Genomic DNA, 19,858 nt, shown 5'->3' with positions numbered 1-19,858 from the left:
ACTTATTCTATTCCTTTAGGCACTCAGAGTCCTCATTCTGAGCTTTGACTGACTGAAGCCTCCCACAGTTTTACCAGGTCATTCTAGACATTGCTTTACACTCTGGATTTTCCTTCCCTATCATTTGTTTTCTGTCCTCAGTCTTATTTCCTTAGAACCCTGCTTTCTGCTAAGTTGCTACTGACTCAATCAAAGTCCTTATAAAAGCACATTTTGGGACTTCCCTGGTGGCGCAGTGGTTAAGAATCGGCCTGCCAATGCAGGGGACACGGGTTCAAGCCCTGGTCCGGGAAGATCCCACATGCCGAGGAGCAACTAAGCCCGTGTGCCACAACTACTGAGCCTGTGCTCTAGAGCCCACAAGCCACAACTACTAAACCCACGAGCCACAACTACTGAGCCCATGTCCCACAACTACTGAAGCCTGCGTGCCACAAAAAAAAAGAGCACATTTTAATTAACTTGTGGAAGAAATTTTTTTAATATTAATGGTTAAAGAGGGCATATGTTCAATCTTTTTTCTTTTTACAGCTGGTAATAAGAAATGAACAGACTAGGGTAATAGTCTGTACCAGGCCTTGCAGTGGTCAACATATCACACTTCACAGTGGCTTGCTTCACCACTTTAATGTCAAATAACTCTCATTCTGACCCTGGGGCAAATGATAAGACACTCAAACTAAGTTATATAGGTGGTACACAGGCATACCTCTAGAAATCAAGCCTCCTTGCCCCCAACCCAGCCCTCATTACTGCTCCTTACTTCTTCCACACACAGTATCACCAGCAATCAAAGAGCCAGGGTCTCTGCATAATTTAAAGCAAATGAGGCTTCTGATTGTGAGATACTCAGCTGTGGTTGGTGTGAGAGGACTACTTCCCTGTTTCAATGACTAACGTACTGAACTATGCTTGATGAAGAATGCAGGGTGAAAAAGAAAAGGAAATGGTGGGAGACAGAATCTTTGCAGAAGATGAGCTAGTGCAACTGAATAAAAAAAGTCATATCACAGGAGGAAGATTAGGCACGAGAGCTGAGAGCGAGACAGGTAGAAGGTGAGGAGAGGAGGAAGAAACCGAGACACAGAGAGGAAGACAGAGGGAGAGGAGTGGGAGGGGGAGACAGAGAGAGGGAGGGAGGGGAGGGGAGGGAGAGGGAGAGAGAGAAATTGAAAACCATGAATAATCAATTAGAAAAAAATGAAGGGCTGGAATTATGCCAAGATCGCTAACTGTATAGAATAGCCAAGAGAACTTCAAACTACACCCTGTGAACCAAATCTGGCCAGCTGTCTGCTTTTGCAAATAACATTTTATCAGAATAAACCACAGTCAATGCTTTACATATTGTCTATGGCTGTTTTAGTGCTACAATGGTAAAGTAGAGTAGTTGTGCCAGTGGTCTTATAGCCCACTACATAAAATATTTAGCTTAAAATATTTACTCTTTTGTGCTTTAAGAAAAATTTTGCTGCATTCAGGAAAAGAAAATTGGAAAAATAGTTCATTTTCTCCAGTGATGAGGATTGACTCCCAGCAGCAGGCCCATGGTCTCCACTTTGGGCACTTCACAACCTAAAAGAGAGGAACACGCAATCCTTGTGCTCTGAGAGTGGGGAAGAGGTGGTGTGTTGTAAACGCTTTTAAGCGATTTAGCAGTCTAACCTAAGTAAAGAATCTGCAAAACTGTGCTAAATTGTTTCTGGTGGCAGTTCAGATATTCGTGAGTCCTCTGCTGATGAAGCCCCTGCATGTATACTTTTCAGAAGGCAAACTCCACTTGAGCATTTCTAGAAAGACTATGCCATACATTCTGAACTCTTCCCGCTGACAAGGTCTCTTTCAATTTTGATGACCTCGAAGAGACAGACTATGGGTGACATAAAAGTACATTTAAAAAAATATTTCTAAAAGTTCATGGCCATTTGGGTTTATTTAGAGGTGAAAAAAATTCTACTAACTCTATCTTGGTTCTACAGAATTCTTATGTCTCATGATTTTAAGTATTTTGCTCCTGGTGGATACAACAGGGTTTTGTGTGTGTTTGTGTGTGTGTATGTGTGTTTCACCATTTATACCTGTTTGGAGGTCATTGATGGATTTGGATGTTTTGAATATCTTTTTGTCTTCCTTGCTAGTTCAGAATTGTTCTGCTTATCTATTAAAATCTTATACTTTTAGCAAAGAAAAAATTCAAGCATCCTTCTTTATCAAAGTTGCCACAAATGTATAAATGAATGACTAGAAATTTAGAAAAGTCAAGAAAGATAATGCTCATATTTAAGCACCAATTAAGTACTGTTAGTCAACTAACCATAAAAAGGAAGTACTAGAGACCTTCAAGATGGCAAAAGAGTAAGACGTGGAGATCACCTTCCTCCCCACGAATACATCAGAAATACATCTACAAGTGGAACAACTCCTACAGAACACCTACTGAATGCTGGCAGAAGACCTCAGACCTCCCAAAAGGCAAGAAACTCCCCACATATCTGGGTACGGCAAAAGAAAAAACAGAGACAAAAGAATAGGGATGGTACCTGCACCACTGGGAGGGAGCTGTGAAGGAGGAAAAGTTTCCACACACTAGGAAGCTGCTTCACTGGTGGAGATGGGGGGTAGCGGGGAGAAGCTCCGGAGCCATGGAGGAGAGTGCAGCAACAGGGGTGCAGAGGGCAAAGTGGAGATATTCCGGCAAAGAGGATGCATGCAGCAACACGGGTGGAGAGGGCAAAGTGGAGATATTCCCGCACAGAGGATCCATGCGACCAGCACTCACCAGCCTGAGAAGCTTGTCTGTTCACCAGCCAGGGCAGGTGGGGGCTGGGAGGTGAGGCTCGGGCTTCTGAGGTCAGGTCCCAGGGAGAGGACTGGGGTTGGCTGCATGAACACAGCCTGAAGGGGGCTAGTGCACCACAGCTAGCTGCAAGGGATTCCGGGAAAAGTATGGAACTGCCTAAGAGGCAAGAGACCACTGTTTCAGGGTGTGCAAGGAGAGGGGATTCAGAGCCCCATCTAAACGAGCTCCAGAGAAGGGCGCGAGCCATGGCTACCAGTGTGGACCCCAGAAATGGGCATGAAACGCTAAGGCTGCTGCTGCAGCTAACAAGAAGCATGTGTGCAAGCAAATGTCACTATCCACACCTCGCCTCCTGTGAGCCTGTGCAGCCCACCACTGCCAGGGTCCCGTGATCCAGGGACAACTTCCCCGGGAGAACACACGGCACACCTCAGGCTGTTGCAATGTTATGCCAGCCTCTGCTACCACAGGCTTGCCCCACATTCTGTACCCCTCCCTCTCCCCAGCCTGAGTGAGCCAGAGCCCCTTAATCAGCTGCTACTTAACCCCGTCCTGTCTGAGCAAAGAACAGATGCCCTCAGGCGACTACACGCAGAGGCGGGGCCAAATCCAAAGCTGAGACCCGGGAACTGTGAGAACAAAGAAGAGAAAGGGAAATCTCTCCCAGCAGCCTCAGGAGCAGCAGATTAAAGCTCCACAATCAACTTGATATACCCTGCATCTGTGGAATACCTAAATATCCAACAAATCATCCCAAATTCAGGAGGTGGACTTCCAGAGCAATGATATATATATTTTTTCCCTTTCTCTCGTTTTGTGAGTGTGTATGTGTATGCTTCTGTGTGTAATTTTTTCTGTATAGCTTTGCTATTACCATTTGTCCTAGGGTTCTGTCTGTCCATTTTTTGTTTTGTTTTTCTTAGGATAGTTTTTAGCACTTGTTATCATTGGTGGATTTGTTTTTTGGTTTGCTTGCTCTCTTCTTCCTTCCTTTCTTTCTTTTTTTAAAATTACTTTAAAATTTTTTAATAATTATCTTTCATTTTAATAACGTTTTTATTTTATTCTATATTTTATTTTATCTTCTTCTTTCTTTCTTTTTTATTCTCCCTTTTACTCTGAGCCATGTGGATAACAGGCTCTTGGTGCTCCACCCAGGCATCAGGGCTGTGCCTCTGAGGTGGGAGAGCCAAGTTCAGGACACTGGTCCACAAGAGACCTCCCAGGTCCACATAATATCAAACAACAAAAATCTCCCAGAGATCTCCATCTCAATGCCAAAACCCAGCTCCACTCAATGACCAGCAAGCTACAGTGCTGGACACCCTATGCCAAACAACTAGCAAGGCAGGAACACAGCCCCATCCATTAGCACAGAGGCTGCCTAATATCATAATAAGGCCACAGACACACCAAAACACACCATCAGATGTGGACCTGCCCACCAGAAAGACAAGATCCAGCCTCATCCACCACAACACAGGCACTAGTCCCCGCCACCAGGAAGCCTACACAACCCACTAAACCAACCTTAGCCACTGGGACAGACACCAAAAACAACGGGAACGACGAACCTGCAACCTGAGAAAAGGGGACCGTAAACACAGTAAGTTTAGCAAAATGAGAAGACACAGACACACACAGCAGATGAAGGAGCAAGGTAAAAACCCACCAGACCTAACAAATGAAGAGGAAATAGGCAGTCTCCCTGAAAAAGAATTCAGAATAATGATAGTAAAGATGATACAAAATCTTGGAAATAGAATGGAGGAAATACAAGAAACGTTTAACAAGGACCTAGAAGAACTAAAGAGCAATCAAACACTGATGAACAACAAAATAAATGAAATTAAAAATTCTCTAGAAGGAATCAATAGAAGAAAACTGAGACAGGTAAATGGATAAGTGACCTGGAAGATAAAAGTAGTGGAAATAATGACTGCAGAGCAGAATAAAGAAATAAAAAGAATTGAGAACATGGGCTTCTCTGGTGGCACAGTGGTTGAGAGTCCGCGATACAGGGGACACGGGTTCATGCCCCGGTCCAGGAAGATCCCACATGCCGCGGAGCAGCTGGGCCTGTGAGCCATGGCCGCTGAGCCTGCGGGTCCGGAGCCTGTGCTCCGCAACAGGAGAGGCCACAACAGTGAGAGGCCCTCGTACCGTAAAAAAAAAAAAAAAAAAAAAGGATTGAGGACAATCTCAGAGATCTGTGGGATAACATTAAAAAAACCAACATTTGAATTATAGGAGTCCCAGAGGAAGAAGAGAAAAATAAAGGGACTGAGAAAATATTTGAAGAGATTACAGTTGAAAACTTCCCTAATATGGGAAAGAAAAGAGTTAATCAAGCCCAGGAAGTGCAGAGATTCCCATACAGGATAAATCTGAGGAGAAACATGCCAAGACACACATTAATCAAACTATCAAAAATTAAATACAAAGAAAAAATGTTAAAAGCAGGAAGGGAAAAACAACAAATAACATACAAGGGAATCCCCATAAGGTTAACACCTGATCTTTCACCAGAAACTCTTCAAGCCAGAAGGGAGTGGCAGGACATTTTTAAAGTGATGAACGGGAAAAACTTAGAATCAAGATTACTCTACCCAGGAAGGATCTCATGCAGATTCGACAGGGAAATTAAAACGTTTACAGACAAGCAAAAGCTAAGAGAATTCAGCACCACCAAACCAGCTTTACAACAAAAGCTAAAGGAACTTCTCTAGGCAGGAAACACAAGAGAAGGAAAAGACCTACAATAACAAATCAAAAACAATTAAGAAAATGGTACAAGGAACATACATATCAATAATTACCTTAAATATAAATGGATTAAATGCTCCAACCAAAAGACACAGACTGGCTGAATGGATAGGAAAACAAGAACCGTATATACACTGTCTACAATAGACCCACTTCAGGCCTAGGGACACATACAGACTGAAAGCGAGGGGTTGGAAAAAGGTATTCCATGCAAATGGAAATCAAAAGAAAGCTGGAGTAGCAATTCTCATATCAGACAAAATAGACTTTAAAATAAACACTATTACAAGAGACAAACAAGGACACTACATAATGATCAAGGGATCAATCCAAGAAGAAGATATAACAATTGTAAATACTTATGCACCGAACATAGGAGCACCTCAATACATAAGGCAAATGCTAACAGCCATAAAATGGGAAATTGATAGTAACCCAATAATAGTAGGGGAGTGTAACACCCCACTTTCACCAATGGACAGATCATCCAAAATGAAAATAAATTAGGAAACACAACCTTTAAATAACAGATTAAACAAGATGGACTTAACTGATATTTATAGGACATTCCATCCAAAAACAACAGAATACACTTTCTTCTCAAGTGCTCATGGAACATTTTCCAGGATATATCATATCTTGGGTCACAAATCAAGCCTTGGTAAATTTAAGAAAATTGAAATCGTTTCAAGTATCTTTTCTGACCACAATGCCATGAGACTACATATAAATTACAGAAAAAAATACTTTAAAAATACAAACACTTGGAGGCTAAACATTACACTACTTAATAACCAAGAGATCACTGAAGAAATCAAAGAGGAAATAAAAAAATACCTAGAAACAAATGACAATGGAAACATGATGACCCAAAACCTATGGGATGCAGCAAAAGCAGTTATAACAGGGAATTTTATAGCAATACAATCCTATCAAGAAACAAGAAACACCTCAAATAAACAACCTAACCTTACAGCTAAAGCAATTAAAGAAAGAACAAAAATCCCCCAAAGTTAGCAGAAGGAAAGAAATCATAAAGTTCAGATTAGAAATAAATGAGAAGGAAATGAAGGGAATAATAGCAAAGATCAATAAAACTAAAAGCTGGCCTTTGAGAAGATAAACAAAATTGATAAACCATTAGCCAGACTCATCAAGAGAAAAAGGGAGAAGAGTCAAATTAATAGAATTAGAAATGAAAAAGGATAAGTAACAAGTGACACTGCAGAAATACAAAGTATCATGAGAGATTACTACAAGCAACTTGATGCCCATAAAATGGACAATCTGGAAGAAACGGACAAAGTCTTAGAAAAGCACAACATTCTGAGACTGAACCAGGGAGAAATAGAAAATATAAACAGACCAGTCACAAGCACTGAAATTGAAACTGTGATTAAAAATCTTCCAACAAACAAAAGCCCAGGACCAGATGGCTTCACAGGTGAATTCTATCAAACATTTAGAGACGAGCTAACACCTATCCTTCTCAAACTCTTCCAAAATACAGCAGAGAGAAGAACACTCCCAAACTCATTCTACGAGGCCACCATGACCCAGATACCAAAACCAAAGATGTCACAAAGAAAAAAAATTACAAACCAATATCACTGATGAACACAGATGCAAAAATCCTCAACAAAACACCAGCAAACAGAATCCAACAACACATTAAAAGGATCATACACCATGATCAAGTGGGTTTATCCCAAGAATGCAAGGATTCTTCAATATACACAAATCAATCAATGTGATACACCTTATTAACAAATTGAACAATAAAAACCATAGGATCATCTCAACAGATGCAGAAAAAGGTTTCTACAAAATTCAACACCCATTTATGATAAAAACCCTCCAGAAAGTAGGCATAGAGGGAAATTTCCTCAATATAATAAAGGGCATATATGACAAACCCACAGCCAACATCATTCTCAATGGTGAAAAACTGAAAGCATTTCCACTAAGATCAGGAACAAGACAAGGTTGCCCACTCTCACCACTATTATTAAACATAGTTTTGGAAGTTTTAGCCACAGCAATCACAGAAGAAAAAGAAATAAAAGAATCCAAGTCAGAAAAGAAGAAATAAAGCTGTCACTGTTTGCAGATGACATGATACTATACATAGAGAATCCTAAAAGGGCTACCAGAAAACTACTAGGACTAATTAATGAATTTGGTAAAGTAGCAGGATACAAAATTAATGAACAGAAATCTCTTGCATTCCCATAGACTAATGATGAAAACTGTGAAAGAGAAATTAAGGAAACACTCTCATTTACCATTGCAACAAAAAGAATAAAATACCTAGGAATAAACTTACCTAAGGAGGCAAAAGACCTGTATGCAGAAAATGATAAGACACTGATGAAAGAAATTAAAGATGATACAAACAAATGGAGAGATATACCATGTTCTTGGACTGGAAGAATCAACATTGTAAAAATGACTCTACTACCCAAACAATCTACAGATTCAATGCAAATCCTATCAAACTACCAATGGCATTTTTCACAGAACTAGAACTAAAAATTTCATAATTTGTATGGAAACACAGAAGACCCAGAATAGCCAAAGCAATCTTGAGAAAGAAAACTGGAGCTGGTGGAAATAGGCTCTCTGACTTCAGACTATACTACAAAAGCTACAGTAATCAAGACAGTATGGTACTGGCACAAAAACAGAAATATAGATCAATGGAACAGGATAGAAAGCCCAGAGATAAACCCAGGCACATATGGTCACCTTATTTTTGATAAAGGAGGCAAGAATATACAATGGAGAAAAGACAGCTTCTTCAATAAGTGGTGCTGGGAAAACTGGACAGCTACATGTAAAAGAATGAAATTAGAACACTCCCTAACACCATACACGAAAATCAACTTAAGATGGATTAAAGACCTAAATGTAAGGCCAGAGACTATAAAACTCTTAGAGGAAAACATAGGCAGAACACTCTATGACATAAATCACAGCAAGATCCTTTTTGACCCACCTCCTAGAGTACTGGAAATAAAACCAAAAATAAAGAAATGGGACCTAATGAAACTTAAAAGCTGTTGCACAGCAAAGGAAACAATAAACAAGAGGAAAAGACAACCGTCAGAATGGGAGAAAATATTTGCAAATGAAGCAGCTGACAAAGGATTAATTTCCAAAATATACAGGCAGCTCATGCAGCTCAGTATCAAAAAAACAAACAACCCAATACAAAAAAGGGCAGAAGATCAAACTAGACATTTCTCCAAGGGTATACAGTTTGCCAGCAAACACATGAAAGGATGCTCAACATCACTAATCATTAGAGAAATGCAAATCAAAACTACAATGAGGTATCACCTCACACCAGTCAGAATGGCCATCATCAAAAAATTTACAATCAATAATGCTGTAGAGAGTGTGAAGAAAAGGGAACCCTCTTGCACTGTTGGTAGGAATGTTAATTCATACAGCCACTATGGAGATTCCTTAAAAATCTAAAACTAGAACTACCATATGACACAGCAATCCCACTACTGTGCATATACCCTGAGGAAACCATAATTCAAAAAGAGTCATGTACCACAATGTTCATTGCAGCTCTATTTACAATAGCCAGGACGTGGAAGCAACCTAACTGTCCACCAACAGATGAATGGATAAAGAAGATGTGGCACATATATACAATGGAATATTACTCAGCCATAAAAAGAAACACAAGTTATTTGTAGTGACGTGGATGGACCTAAGATCTGTCATACAGAGTGAAGTAAGTCAGAAAGAGAAAAACAAATACTTTATGCTAACATTTATATATGGAATCTAAAAAAAAAGGTTATGGAGAATGTAGGGGCAGGACAGGAGTAAAGATGCTGACGTAGAGAATGGACTTGAGGACACTGGGCGGGGAAAGGGTAAGATGGGATGAAGTGAGAGAGTGGCATGGACTTATATATAATACCAAATGTAAAATAGATAGCTAGTGTGAAGTAGCCGCATAACACAGGAGATCAACTCAGTGCTTTGTGACCACCTAGAGGGGTGGGATAGGGTGGGTGGGAGGGAGACGCAAGAAGGAGGTGATATGGGGATATATGTATATATATAGATGATTCACTTTGTTATGAAGCAGAAACTAACACACATTTGTGAAGCAATTATACTCCAATCAAGCTGTTAAAAAAAAGGAAGTACTTTAATGATATAATAATAATAACAACAACACTGTCAATACCCAGTTAGGGCAGTCAGCCATATATGCTCAGATATGAAAGCAGAGACTCACAGGAAACCAAAAAAATCGACTGAAAATTTAATTAGAATTAGTCATCTTCACAGGCTTTTTGGAGCTATTCTCTCTCTCTCTCTCTCTCTTTTACTGCTTATGATATTTAGAAATAAATATGAGGTTCATGATAATGAATAGGAAACTGTTCACAGGTCTGTGACCCTTCCTGAGTACCAGAGACAGAATGCATTGCCTTATTTTAAATCATTCCTCAATTTGGTAGCCATAGAAATTCAGACACTTTGGAAGACACTGAGAATTTATAATGTGATACAGCACATGAAGAATCCAAAGCAATGTAACTTCACCACAGGCAGAGGATGTATCTAAATCCAGTTAAATTTTAGCTAACTGAGATGATAAGGGAATGGACACCCTGTTACTTTATTATTAACCACACTAGTAATATTCATGTTTGTTTGGTCATGGAAATCCAAAATATAAAATAGCTAAAGCAGACCTGATCTGGTTGAAGCAATGGTAGATATACAACTTTCTTTCCTCATGATCGGACTTTCTCTCTTCATCTGCTTGTTCACCTGGCACGTTGCACTTAACATAGTGTCTGGTACACTGCAGACATTCAAGTAATATTTTTGAATGAGTAAATGATTAAGTGAATGAGACACCTATGAGGAATCACTAGGGATCTGTGAAGCAGTTTTAAAATCTGCTTTGTAACTTATTAGTTTTAACAATGAGAAATCTCTGGAAGATATGAGGAACAGTAAATATAGCCCAAAGAACATTCCATATTTGTTTGAGGATTCACAAGGTCCTTGCATTCCTAGCAGAGCCTTAATACCAAGCATCACTATTTTATTGCTAAAATACCCTAAAAGAAGTTTCTCATCTGGTTGCACCAAAAAATGTATTTTATTACAAGACTCCTGAGTATGGATTACATTTCCAGAAATATGATAAAGATCATAGCTACATGATATCACACATGAAGACAAAACAACACAATTCAAATCACAAATTCCATTTATATCCATAGATTTGGCTTCACATAATCAAAATCTAAGAGCCTTTGAAACTGATAGTCCTTTTCAATTAAAGAGATAAATGCTTTTAAAATAAAGGATTAAGAGTAATTCTTCTGATATATTCGTGCTTGGCTGTCATGGTTAATTTTATGTGTCAACTTGAATGGACCAAGGGATGCCCACATATCTGAATACATACATACACACACACACACACACACACACACACACACACACACACACATCCTTCCTCTAGAACACCCTGGCTAATACAGATTTTTGGTACCAAGAGTGGTTCTATAGGAACAGAATTTTAAGAATGAGTTTTCTGAATAGGTTCTGGGATTTCTAAAAGTAGATCTCTAATCTGATTAGACTTAAAGCCTCTAATGATTATTTTCAGTAGTAAAGAGAGCACTGATAATGCATGGCATAATGTGGCAATAGGGATATGCAAAATATCTGCATTGGATACTGCCAATCAGCCATTTATAAGAAGCAACGGGGCTTCCCTGGTGGCGCAGTGGTTGGGAGTCCACCTCCCGATGCAGGGGACGTGGGTTCCTGCCCCGGTCCGGGAAGATCCCACATGCCACGGACCGGCTAGGCCTGTGAGCCATGGCCGCTGAGCCTGTGTGTCCTGCTCTGCAACGGGAGAGGCCACAACAGTGAGAGGCCTGTGTACCGCAAAAAAAATAAGGGAAGGGAAGGGGAGGGGAGGGGAGGGAAGGGAAAAAGAAAGAAAGAAAGAAAGAAAGAAAGAAAGAAGGAAGGAGCTGGGTGACTGTGTATATGATACTTTCAAACATTTTTGGAAAACTAACAAACATAATGCGATTGGCCAGTTGCTCCTAATGTCACTGGACAAAACGGTGAAAGAAAAGGATGAGCTCCGGGATTCATATTCCTAGCTCAAGTGTCACATAAATGACCTAAAGTTTCTATGCATGCCCTGAAGGAGAGGCTTAATGCCTACAGCCAACAGGGCTGAGTCTGCTGAAAATCAAATGCAGAATCTCATAAGGAAACTGGCTGAATTACAACTCAAGTTGAACTCTCAGCCTCTTAGGGTATCTATTGTTAAATTGAGGGCAGTCATTGAGAAAGAATGGGCTCCTGTAAGTTGGGATGGGGACATGTGAGAAGACCCTGATGAAACTGGGACCCTGAGCCTCTAAATCCTGATGAGTCTTCTTTGCCAGTGAAAGAGATCTCCCCGCTCTCAGTGGATGTGGTCTCCCCACCGCAGCAGAAGTAGCTTCCCAACCCCCAGCAGAAGCAGCCTCTCCACCCCCAGGGGCAGCAGCATCCCTACCCCCAGTGGTTCAGCCTCTCTACCCCCAGTCTTATTGGCCTTTCCACTCCTGTCTGAGGGAATTAACCCTGTACCGCCTGAAGAAAGTGTAATGGCTTTCCCTGAGGCAGTTGTCACATAAAACAATGCTGATTCTCCTCAGAACCCACCCCCACCATCCTTCTTTGCTTCTAGACCTACAACTATACTCAAGTCTCAGGAGGCCCCTAAAGCTCAGGTACAAAGTGTCACCCATGAGGAGGTACAATACACTCCAACAGAACTACTTGAGTTTTCTGATTCATACAAACAAAACCCAGGGAAATGTGTGGGGATGGATACAGAGGGTATGAGATAATGAAACCGAGCAGGATGCTGTGGGGCTCCTGGGCACAAAAGCCTTTCTGTGTCCTCTTCCCTGGATTCCAAAGGGCAGGTTCAAACAGTTGCTAATCAGGGAAGGGAGGGGATGCAGAGACAAGGGAGGAGCAGTCAAGAAACAATAGCACAGCCTTGGGGCAGGGTCTGGTTCCCCCTCAAGGGATACACATAACAATATCTTTGAGTTCTTCTGCAGAACTAAAACCCCCACCAAATGGAAGATGTTAACTACTTGATGAAGCACTTTTCATTCCAGAGAAGGTCACAGTTCGCCCATCATCACCTGACACCAGATGATCTCTGGATTGAAGGAATGCGGGCCCTGCACACACCCTGGTCCTTATCAGCAATCCAGCCCCCTGACTATAAAACTCCTCACAAACCACCCCTCCCACCCCGGGGTTGGGACACACCGTTTTGAGGGCATTAGCCTGCTGTGACCCCCTTTGCCTGGCAAAGCAATAAAGCTATTATTTTCTACTTCATCCAAAACTCTGTCTCCAAAATTTAATTTGGTGTCAGGGTATAGAGGCTGGATTCGGCTTCAATAACGGTGGAAGGAACATAAAGTTGGATCAGGCTGAATTTATTCACGTGAGCTCATTAAGAAGAAATTTTACATTTAATCTTCCAGATTGGGAAGTTAGAAAGGGCTCTAAAGGTTTGGATGGTTGGCTGAAACATGGATGAAGAGATGGCCCACAGTGAGGGAAGTGAAAATGTTGGACCTACCTTGGTTTAAAATAGAAAAAGGGATTCAAAGGCTTAGGGAGATTGGAATGTTAGAATGGATTAACTATTTAAGATCTATAGACCACATCCACTGAGAGTGGGGAGATCTCTTTCACTGGCAAAGAAGACTCATCAGGATTTACAGGCTCAGTGTACCCAGTTTCATCAGGGTACCCAGTTTCATCTTAATTAGTTAAGATCTAACATTGGAATGTTAGAATGGATTAATTATTTAAGATCTACTTCTGGAGGGTCCAGAAGACATACCTTTAACCAATGCTGCCAGAAGCAAACTTATGAGGGAAGCCTGAGCATCCCTCAGAAGATGAGAAGAGCTCTGTGACTGCTCTTCTCTATAGGCCAAAACTTACAGTGGGAACTGCAGCCACTGAATTGGGGAACCTAAATGCAATGGGAGTAATTGGATCGCAGCTGGCAGGGGTAAAGTGGTGGCATTCAACAGCCACAGGCAAGGAGGGCATGGTTACCATAATGGACAGCAGAGTCAAAGCAGCAATCAGAATAGTCTGAGTCATACAGACCTATGAAGTTGGCTAATCGTGCTATTCCTAGAAGTAAAAGAAATAGGAAGCCTAGTAAATTCTTACTTGATCTGTATAAGCAGAAAAGTTCTAGGTCAAGTGGAAAAAGTCTAAACTGAATGACAAAAACAGAGTCACAGCCCCTCAATCAATTCCTAGACTTGAGAGAGTTTATAGGCCCAGAAACCCCCATGAATGGAGGGGAGTCTGGGTCCCAATGAAGAAGGACTCTGATACACTATCAAAAAATGTATACTGCTAATCTTTTCCCCAGCCTTCCCCAAAGGGACCTACCCCTTTTAGCAGGGTAACTGTGAATTAGGGAAAAGGAAATAATCAGACCTTTCAGGGACTACTGGACTACTGACTCTGAACTAATTCCAGAAGACATAAAATGTCACTATGTTCCACCAGAGTAGGTGTTTATGGAGGTCAGGTGATCAATGGAGTTTTAGCTTAGGTCCATCTCACAATGGGCCCAGTGGGTCCCTGAACCATCTTATGGTTATTTCCCCAGTTCTGGAATCCATAATTGTAATATATATACTTAGAAGCTGACAGAATCCCCACAATGGTTCCTTGAACTGTGGAGTGAGGGCTATTATGGTAGTAGAAATCAAGTGGAAGCCACTAGACTGTCCCTACCAAGGAAAATAGTAGAAAAAAAATTCCTAGAGGGATCTAAAAGATTAGTGACAGCACTGGGGACTTGAAGGTGGTGGTTCCCACCATATCTCCATTCAACTCACCTATTTGTCCTATGCAGAAGACAGATCAATCTTGAAAAATGACAGTGGATTATCATAAGCTTAACCAGATGGGGACTTCAATTTCAGATTCTGTACCAGATATGGTTTCATTGCCTGAGCAAATTAACACATTCCCTGGTACCTGGTATATAGCTATTGATCCGGTTTTCTCCATCCCTATCAATAAGACTCACCAGAAGCAGCTTCCCTTCAGCTGTAAAGGCCAGCAGTACACTGTCACTATCCTACCTCAGGGGTATATCAACTCTCCAACCCTATGTCATAATTTAGTCTGTAGAGATCTTGATCATCTTTCCCTTCCAAAAGATATCATACTGGTCCATTCCATTAGTGATATTTTGTTGATTAGACCTACTGAGTGAGAAGTAACAACTACTCTAGACTTATTTGTAAGATATTTGGGTGTAAGAGTAAATCATAAAAAAATTTCAGAGGCTTTCTACCTCAGTGAAATTTTTAGGGGTCCAGTGGCATGGGGCATGTTGAGATATCCTTTCTAAGATGAAGGATAAGTTGTTGTATCTGGCTCTTCCTAAAACCAAAAAGGAGGCACAACACCTACTAGGCTGCTTTGGATTTTGGAGGCAACATATTCTTCATTTGGGTGTGTTGCTCTGGACCATTTACCACATAACCTGAAAAGCTGCTATTTTTTAAGTGGGGCCCAGAACAAGAGAAGGCTCTGTAACAGGTCCAGGTTGTCGTGCAAGCTGCTCTGCCACTTGGGCCATATGATCCTGCCAATCCAATGGTACTTGAAGTATCAATGGCAGGTAAGGATGCTATCTGGAGCCTTTGACAGGCCCCTATATGTAAAGCATCAGCCCTTAGGATTTTGGAGCAAAGCCCTGCCACCCTCAGCAGATAATTACTTTCCTTTTGAGAAACAGCTCTTGGCCTGCCACTGGGCCTTAGTAAGACTGAACACTTAACTATGCGCCATCAAGTTACCATGCAACCTGAGCTACCCATCACGAATTCCATGTTATCTGACTCACAAAGCTATAAAGTTGGGTGTGCACAGCAGTACTCTATCATCAAATAGAAGTGGTATGTACACAATCAAGCCCAAGCAGGCCATGAAGACACAAGTAGGTTACATGAAGAAGTATCCAAATGCCCATGGTCCCCACTCCTGCCACACTGCCTTGTCTCTCCCAGCCCACATCTATGGAGTTTCCTATGATTTGCTGACAGAGAAAGTGAAGTCTCAGGTTTACAGGTGGTTCTATAGGATATACAGGCACCATCCAAAGTGGGCAGCTATAGCACTACAGCCTCTTTCTGGGACATCCCTAAAGGACAGTGGTGAAGGTAAATCCTCCCAGTGGGTGGAACTTCAAGAAGACCACCTGGTTTTACACTTTGCTTGGAAAGAGAAATGGCCAAATATGGAATTATATACCAATTCATGGGTTGTGGCCAATGGTTACACTGGATGTTCAGGAACTTGGGAGAAGACTGGAAAATTGATAACAAAGAAATTTGGGGAAGAGGTATATGGACAAACCCCTCTGAATAGACAAAACATGTGATGAGACTTTTGTCCAATGTGAATGCTCACAAAAGGCTGACCTCAGCAGAGAAGAATTTTAATAATCAAGTGGATAGGATGACCCATTCTGTACATGCCAGTCAGCCTCTCTCCTCAATCACCCCTGCCATTGTCCAATGGCCTCATGAATTAAGTGTCCAAGGTGGAAAGGATTAAGATTATACATAGGCTCAGCAACATGCACTTTCACTCACCAAGGATAACCTGGCTATGGCCACCAGTGAGTGTCCAATCTGCCTGCAACAGAGACCAACACTGAGTTCCTGATATGGCACCATTTCCCAGGGTGATTAGCTAGCTATCTGGTGGCAGGCTGATTACACTGCAGTGCTTCCATCATGGAACGGACAGCATTTTGTTCTTACTGGCAGAGATACTCTGAATATGGAGATTTTCCTTCCTTGCCAACAATACTTCTGCCAAAACTACCATCCATGGATTTACAGAATGCCTTATCCACTGTCATCGTATTCTGCACAGCATTGCTTCTGATCAAGGAACTCACTTCATAGCAAAAGAAGTGTGGCAACAGGCCCATATTCATGGAATTCAATGGTCTTATCATGTTCCCCATGATCCAAAGCAGCTGGCTTGACAGAATCGTGGAATGACCTTTTGAAGATTCAGTTACAGTGCCAGCTAGGTTGCAATACCTCGGAGGGCTGGGACAAGGTTCTCCAGAAGGCTGTATATGCTCTGAATGAATGGTCGGTATGTTGTGCTGTTTCTCTGACAGGATTAATGGGTCCAGGAATCAAGGGGTAGAAATGGGAATGGCGTCACTCACTATTACCCCTAGTGACCCATTAGCAATATTTTTGCTTCCTGTTTTTGTGACCCTTTGCTCTGCTGGCCTAGAGGTCTTAGTTATAGAGGGAAAAATCCTTCCACCAGGAGACACAACAATGATTCTATTAAACTGGAAGTTAAGGCTGTCACACAGCCACTTTGGGCTCCTCATGCCTCTGAATCAACAGGCAAAGAAGGGAGTTACTGTGCTGGCTTGGGTGATGGATCTCAACTACCAAGGGGAAACTGGATTACTACTCCACAATAGAGGTAAAGAAGAATGTGTGGAACACATAAGATCCCTTAGGGTATCTCTTAATATCACCATGCCTTGTGATTAAGGTCAGTGGAAAACTACAACTCAATCCAGGCACTAACATCCACTGGGATAGACCACTAACATCCCAGACCTTTCAGGAATAAGGGTTTGGGTCACCACAACAGGTAAAGAACCATAATCAGCTGAAGTTCTTCCTGAAGACAAAGGGAACATAGAATGAGTAGTGGAAAAGGTAGTTATAAATACCAGCTATGATCATGAGACCAGTTACAGAAACAAGGACTGTAATTGTAATGAGTATTCTTCCTTATTTTATTTTGTTATGGATATATTTGTGTGTGTGTGTATCAAATATCCTTGTTTTCTTTCTTCCTCCTTTATCATGTAACATAAGGTATCATTAACTTTATATCATAGTATTGTTAATTTTACATCACAATATTTAAGTTATGGGATATTGAAGAGAAGAGTAAACATCACTCAAGGACTTTACCTCCTATTCTGGGGAAGCGGTTAGTGCATTTTTTATTGTATGCAGGAGAGTTGTATAATGTTAGAGTTATGACCTTGTTACTTATATGGAGATTAAGTATGGTTTAAGGAGGTGTGCATGAATGCCAAGTTGACAAGGGATAGAACTGTGATGGCTAACTTTTTGTGTCAACTTGACTGAGCAAAGGGATACTCACATATCTGGTTAAATACTGTTTCTAGGTATGCCTATAGGGTGTTTTTGGAAGAGATTAGGATTTGAATTGGGGAACAGAGTAAAGCACATTGCCCTCCCCAATGTAGGTGGGCATTATCCAATCCACTGAGGGCCTGAATAGAACAAAAAGGCAGAGGAAGGTTGAATTCTCTCATCCTGACTGACTGCATGAGCTGAGATATCAGTCTTTTCCTGCCCTTGGACTGGGATTTATATCATCAGCACTGCTGGTTTTCAACCCTTAGGACTAGGATTGGAATTTACAGCACTCACTTTCCTGGGACTCTGGCTTGCAGACAGCAGATTGTGAGACTTTTCTCAGCCTCCACAGTCTCATGAACCAATTCCTTATAATAAATATCATTTTATATATATATTTGCATTTTATATCATAAATATATACACATATTTATATATAGAAAATATATAAATATGAAAAATTATGATAGGCAAATATATGATATAAAATATAATATGTAATATATAAAATTATATATTTAATATATATATAAACTATTATTGGTCCTGTTTTTCTGGAGAACCCTGAGTAATACAATGGCTGCTCTGTGTTTTTCCTTATATTTGAGCAAAAAGAAGAGCAAAGTGAGAGGAGCCAGTGCAATTTCAAGCTGGAAAGTCATTTAGAGATGATTTAGATTATCCTCTATATTTGATAGATGAGAAAGCTAAACTCTATATAGGTGAAGGGACAGGCCCAAAGAAGACAAGGTGGGAGGGGGTATAAGCCAGACATATTGACATACAGTTCAATAGTCTTTTACTTTACATTATTTGATAAGAAAAATACTAATACTAATGATGATGTTATATGTTAGCCTAAATCTATTGTGTATTTCATAGTTTTTTTGCTTCTATTACCTCCTTTAAAGAAAAAGAAGAAAATTGGATCCAAATTGTACATTTTGCTAATTATATCTAAGGTGCCTAAGTTTACAGGTGCTGAATAATATGTTACATAATGAAGGTGATTAATAGAATTTAAGAATGTATGATTCCAACTCATGTTGAAGCCATGTGATCTGAATGAGTTTTAATTGGAGTTGGATGAGTTTCTTATTTCCAAATCTATTGGTGAGAAAATTGGATTCAAGCTTCAGTCAATTTAATTTGTTGTGTTATACTACATGGCTACTAAATGAATGACAGGAAAGATCAGTGCCTTGGGGTCTCAATAAATTGGACTAATTTGAGGAGAAAAGCCTCTTATTTAGTGAACTAGTATGTTCTTCAAAATAAATGTAATTTAAGGCATATATAGGACTTCTAACTATACTAATAAAGTAATGTCACACCCCCAACCTCTAACCTAATTCTGTTTTAAAGAGGCATGTTTATATATTCAATTTTTTTCTAGACTACTTTCTCTATCCATCACTTTTTTTTCCTTGACTGGAACCTGGTTCTCCTTCATGGAGAATGATTCCCATATAACCCTATCAACTGATATATCCTCATCCTCCCAGAGTGGACATATACTAAGGTCCAGGAAATGGGTTGGAATACCCTTGATTCCCCTTTACTATTTTTCAGACCTTTGTTCAATATCTCATACTCCTTTGAAGCCTATTAAACTACCCTCTTCCTGTCCAATTTCATTTTCAAGTCATTCTCCCACAGTCTTTGAACATGTTGGCATCAGTTTTACAGTTATACATTTCTTCATTACTACAGTAACCCTATGACATTTCAACTGAAAAATAGAAGGCATGTCCATGACTCCCTTATACTTCCTTGACCATCTTCCACATTCTATTTCTGCAATTCACTAACAATGAAAATCACTAGAAATTGTCATCACCTGTAACTATTTCACCTCTATAATAGTTAACAATGAAATTTCTCTCTCATCACATACTTCTACCATTTAGCCTCTCCTACTCTTGTACCTTAAATAGCCTAGTTTTTTATTTCATCAAAATTTCAATCTTTTGTTACCCCTCCTTCCCATAACTCCCTATAT

General features: G+C 40.5%; 1 pseudogene; it reads left to right on the top strand.

The window, feature by feature from the left end:
- Window positions 1-11,793: 11,793 nt before the first annotated feature.
- Window positions 11,794-17,456, top strand: LOC114905875 (annotated as a pseudogene).
- Window positions 17,457-19,858: the final 2,402 nt, after the last annotated feature.

The sequence above is a fragment of the Monodon monoceros genome, unplaced genomic scaffold (genome assembly GCF_005190385.1).
Source record: "Monodon monoceros isolate NGI ecotype Baffin Bay Population unplaced genomic scaffold, NGI_Narwhal_1 Super_Scaffold_22, whole genome shotgun sequence".
Taxonomy (NCBI): Eukaryota; Metazoa; Chordata; class Mammalia; order Artiodactyla; family Monodontidae; genus Monodon; species Monodon monoceros.
Note: the sequence above shows the minus strand (reverse complement) of the source record. Positions and strands in the feature narration are given on the sequence as shown.